Source organism: Sminthopsis crassicaudata, chromosome 2 (genome assembly GCF_048593235.1).
Source record: "Sminthopsis crassicaudata isolate SCR6 chromosome 2, ASM4859323v1, whole genome shotgun sequence".
NCBI lineage: Eukaryota > Metazoa > Chordata > Mammalia > Dasyuromorphia > Dasyuridae > Sminthopsis > Sminthopsis crassicaudata.
Window position 1 is genome coordinate 598,031,697 of NC_133618.1, and position 6,000 is coordinate 598,037,696.

Consider the following 6,000-nt stretch of genomic DNA (forward strand, 5'->3'; position numbering starts at 1 on the left):
AATTTCATTTGAAGGAAGGCCTGACCCAGGTCTCTTTGCTGGAGCAATCTTGAGGCTTTCTGTATTAGATAAGACATTGGCAGAGGAGATTGCATTTCTAGGCTTGAACTTTTTGTTAGAAACTGAATATTTGTGTTAAAAGTGTGGGTCGCTGACCTTTTAAATATTCACTATCATAATTAACTCATTCTTCTCTCAAGTTTCCCTGTTCACAGGTAAATTAGCTTATAATCAGTGTGAAATTCACCAGCCCCGATTTTCTGCTGTGGCCTATTGATAAAGGCCAATATAATCCCCAAGCTGTGCCTCTGTACTTAATTATTTGGACTGAAGTTACAGTAAGGTCCTTGAAGGGGTATCTGGGTTGAGAAAGGAAAAAAAATGTCCAACATTCTAATTGCCCCTTTTTGAAAGTAATTAACTAGAAGATTATTCTTATTGATTAAAAAAAATTTACACAGTCTTTTTGTGGGGTGAGAGGACTTATGATTTGATAAATTTAGGAAACTTCTCAGCTAATGCAGATCATCAAGCTTTCTTGTACAAAATATAGTCTTAGATGACTGATTTGCCCACTAGGGTCAGTTTTGCTCAGGCAAGATTTCTTCTGAAGCCTGTTCACTATTCATTTGTGTATAGGAGCAAATTATTCAGGGAAAATAAATGTTGGTTAGTGACATAGCTTTGAATCTTTAAGAAGATAAGTGATACATTTGTCATTTTTGAGTCATTGAAGATATAGTCAATTCTTTGTGAGCCCATTGGGATTTTCTTGGCAAATTTATTTTACTGGTTTTCCATTTCCTACTCATTTACAGATGAGGAAACTAAAGTAGATAGGTTAATTGACTGGAGCAACTAGTAAGTGTCTGAGACCAAATTTGAAGTCAGGACTTCCTGATGCTAGATCTATTGCTCTATGCACTGAGCCACTTAGCTGCCCCTAAGTGAAGAATGTGGTAACATAAACTAGAGAAGAGAACTAAAGGATAGCAGAGTGTAGAAATCACCTACTCTACTCTTCTTATTTTGGAGGAAGAAACAGACCCAGGGAATGAAAGAAAAATGACCTCTGAGGGCCCTTACAACTATGTGAATCTGATTGTGGGACTTGCTACTCACTGGCAGAGTTGGTCCTAAAATGCTGGTCTTCCCAATTTTCTTCCATTGTTTCCTACTATTACTCAAAGGCAGGAACTGCTGAAGAATTTAGCCAGTAGAACTATGGTTAGGAAACATGTCACTACCTGAGTTGGAGGTGGAGAGGAAGGGAAAACTACCCAAAAGGACCTTGAAAGGCTTTTGACTTGGCGATATTTGTTAAATTAACTAAGCTGGTCAAACACACATGCAAGTGTTTTAGAAACTTAATTGTCAGCTGTTGTGTAACCCTCTCATCCTAAAGGTTTTTCCTTTTATTGCGTAGATAGATCAGAGGATTAGGCCCTTTTCCTCTCCTTCCATTTCCTTTTTAAAACTTCCTTTGGCAAAAGCATAACGCTTTTTATTTGAATAGAATCCTCAGAAAATTTAAGAGCAGGAGAGTTTACTTAGGATAATTACATCCTGTATTGTGGCTGGCAGATCCAGAAAAAATATTTTTAGGAAAGAAAAAAGGCACCATTTCAACTTTTTTTTTTTTTCTCCTGCTACACTAAGATTGCTGCATTAAGATTTGGTGCAAAGATGAATTCACCTAATTCCAGTTTTTATGTCTTACAACTAAGGGGGAAAAAAGCATCTTCTTCCTTTATATATATTTTAATTATTTGGAATGACTTTCCTTCTCCTTTCTAAATATTTGAGCCTTATATCTCCTCTTATGAAGTATTTCAATTCAGCAAATATTAAGTGCCTATATATAGAGAGGACAATGTGCTAAATCAGGAAAGATACAAAGTTTAGATAAGACTTCTGTCCCTATTGACTGATTCTATTACATCCTTAGAAAAGAAGAAGCTTGTGTTGTCTTCCTCCTGTAGACTTTTACAACACTCTCTCTGCACTAGTCAATTGTTATTTAGCATTGATATTATCCATATTTTCATTTGTATTTCTTATCTTCCCACTAGACTATTCCTTTGTTAATAGCAAGAATACTGTCATATTTCTCAATGTTGTTCTTGTTGCCTTACCCTAACAGCCTATACACATTAAATATTCACTTTTTAAAAAATTTTGTCAACATTGTCAAATGAATCAGTGAATGACTTTTTACTTGAATATTCAAAGATCCATGATTTTCTCAGTGTGGGTCATACCTCACTGATGCAGATTATGGTCCTTTGAATTCTTGGTGAAGTTATTATGGCAGAAAGATTTTTTTACCCCTAAGTCAAATGAGGGATGAACTTCTCCAGACTTAGGCTGTTATCATATGACACTTTTCCTTTCCAGAAAAGAAGTCTGAACCTGTACCTGATGCCTTTATAACTTGATAGAGCCAGTTAGAGCTTTTATTCTTTTTTTCTAGAATCCAGAATATAATCTCCTAGAACCAAATAAAGCCTTAGAGAGGGTTCTGTGAACAAATAGATGCTCTAATAGACAACTTCTCAATGAAAATTCATTTGTTGGATTTCAATACTCATATATTCTAATGATGTGGATCGCAAACCAACCATTCCTTCTCATCCTCCTAAGTAGAAGAGATATTCTCTTCTTCATTTCTGCCTAGAAATCCTCCACTAGAGGATAGAGGAAAACTTTGCTAGAGAATCTTTTCCTCCATTTTTAAAAATATAACATAGGTACATGCAGTTGTTCTTATTCTTGCTATATGGAAGCTTGCCTCAGTTTCTGATCATACATCTTTTTGTTGATATATTTTATGCCTTTCTTATGCAAAATTCATTTTGGTAGCATATTACAGTAGACTTGTGCCCATCATACTTCTCTCCTTTTGCCATTTGAATCATCCACCATTTTAATTCTAAACAGGTTGTAATGTTCAATGTTTTACCTGAAAGAAAACATGAATTAGTGAAAAACATTTATTAGGTAATTGCTATGAATTTTGTGCTAAGATCTGAGGATAAAAAACAAAAACCAAAACAGTCCTTACCATAAAAGAGTTTACACTCAAATATTTCCAGAAGGTGACTTATAGGGGAATTCTGGTCAGAGAGGGATATTTTGCTTTGGAAATTGAAAGGGAAGGTAAACAGAGCTAAAGGAAAATAGCATTAATTTGGCCAGGGTTCTAGAAAGATGGATTTTATGTCAAGGAGAAGCATAATGTGACTGAAAAAGCTATACAACTTTCCAAATATGATTTATCCAATCCTTTCCTATTTAAATTCTAGGTCCAGGTCGTTGTCTATCTACAGTGTTTGTTGAATATATATATATATATATAAACTACATTGTCTAGATAAACATTGTTCATGCACATTTTATTTTCTTTCTTTTTCTGTGCTGATTAGATAAGATTTAGTCAAATTCTTTAGAATGGTGGAGGATCCCAAACAGAAGTAATGTCATCTGTAAACAGAAACATCTATAATGGATATTAATTTCATTTTAAAAAATATAGTATTTCTGTTTTTCACAATTACATGCTAAGACAATTTTCTGCATTCATTTTTACAAGATTTAAATTCCAATTTTTTCTCTCTCCTCCTTAAAACAATGGGTAATTTGATCTAGCTATATGCTATAATGTAAAACACATTTCTATATTAGTCACAGTTGTGAAAGAAGAAACATTTCAAAAGAAAAAAAACAAAAAATAATAAAGTAAGTGAAAAAAAGAATGCTTCAATCTTTATAATCTATTTGTTCTTTATCTAGTTAGGTGTAATGTTCAGTCTAGCTTTCTAGAGGTCCTTGGGATGATCCTGAATCCTTGGTTTTATTGGAGGAGCGAAGGAGACAGGACAGCCAGCAAGAGGCTGGTCCAAGATGGAATGTATCATTTCCAGTCCTTCTCATCCCTCATATAGCTTAATACAATTACATCATTACAGCATACTGAATATGTGTGAACTAGAGCACCATTACATCACCATACCAAGTACTAAGTATATATGTGAACTAGAGAACCATCATCTCCTCAATTCCACTGAGTTAACACCTTGTTTCAAGTATACTTCTCCACAGTTCTGATTCTCTACAGTTATGAATAGTGTTTTATTTTATGAGTTCTTGAATTGTTGTATTACTGAGAAAAACTGAGTCATTCATAGTTCATCATCACATAATGTTGCTAATGTTGCTGATACTATGCACAATTGTTTATTTTATTTTATTTATTTTTTTTTTGGCTGAGGCAATTAGGGTTAAGTGACTTGCCCAGGGTCATACAACTAGGACACATTAAGTGTCTTGAGTCCAAATTTGAACTCAGGTCCTCCTGAATTCAAGGCTGGTGCTCTATCCATTGTATTACCTAGCTGCCCTAAAGACTTCCCACCCCCCTGAGGCTGGGGTTAAGTGACTTGCCCAGAGTCACACAGCTAAGAAATGTTAAGTGCCTGAGATCAGATTTGAACTCGGGTCCTCCTGAATTCAGGGCTGGTGCTCTATCCACTGCGCCACCTAACTGCCCCAATTGTCATTTTTTTCTCATTTCACTTTGCATGTATTTGTATGTCTTTCCAAGCTTTTTTTTTTGAAGTCTGTAGATTCATTTCTTACTGTACAGTAGTTTTTATTCCATTGCATTCATATGCCATGGCTTGTTCAGCCATTCCACAATCACCCCCCAGAGTTCCAATATTTTGCCACTACCAAAAAGGCTTCCATAAATATTTTTTTCACATATAGGTCCTTTTCTCTTTAAAAAAAAAATTCTTTGTGATATAGATCTACTAGTGCTATCATTGGGTCAAAGGGTATGTCCATAGAGTAGCTATCCTTTGGATGTAGTTCCAGATTGCTCTCTAGAATGTTTAGATCATTTCACAGCTCCAGCAAGAGTGCATTAGTGCCCTAATTTTCTCAATCCTCTCCAAAATTTATAGATTTTCTTTTTTTTGTCATATTAGCCAATCTGATAGATAGGACGTGTACCTCAAAGTTTTTAAATTTGTATTTCTCTAATCAAAAATTATTTAGAACATTCTTTCATATGCCTATAGAATGCTTTGATTTCTTTAACTGAAAACTGCCTGTTCATATCCTTTGACTGTTTATCAATTGGGTAATGACATATTATAAATTTGACTCAATTCTCTATATATTTGACAAATGAGACCTTTATCAGAGATACTTACTTTCTCATCTTTCTGCTTTTCTCATAACCTTTGTTGCACTGATTTTGTTTGTGTAAAAGTTTTTAAATTTAATGTAATAAAATTATGTATTTTACATTCTGTAATACTGGGAAAATGGTGGAGTAGCTTGATAAATTTCAGGCTCTCCAGATTTCCCCCCAATGGAACATATTTGTACCTTAGGGCAAACATAGACTGGTAAAAAATCAAGAAGACTTGGGGCAGAACAGGGGTCCTCCTGATACAACCTGAGAAGATGAGAAGATAGATCCAAGCCCAATGATTAACCTGTGTAAAGTGCAAACATCTCCAGGTTTTCTCTTCAGAATCACGCGGTGGGGAGCCCTGGGACTAGCTGAGTGTGGCTGGAGCCTCAGCAGAAACCATAGAATCTTTCATCTCCTTGATAGCTTCTGGAGTCTTGTGGGGTCTGAGTCCAGGTAGACAAGGGAACCTTGGCTGTGTGACAGAGAAAGGGTCCTGGGAGAGAGAGAATCAATACACCCATGAGTGCAGAAGCAGTGGGACAGGGAGACTACCTGGCTTTGGGCATTTGCTGGAGGATGGAACTCTTGGTTTGCGGTTCCCAGACAGAGGGGAGAGCTGAGATGAAGCCCGAGGCACTATCTCCCCTACCTCAAGATTGGAGATGCTTACACTGATCCTTTTATTTTTTAAAAAAAAAATGAACCTGCAAAGAAGAAAGACCTCACTATAGAAATATACTGTGGGAACAGGGAAGACCAGAGTTTACCTTCAGATGAGGACACTGAAGTTAAAAAAA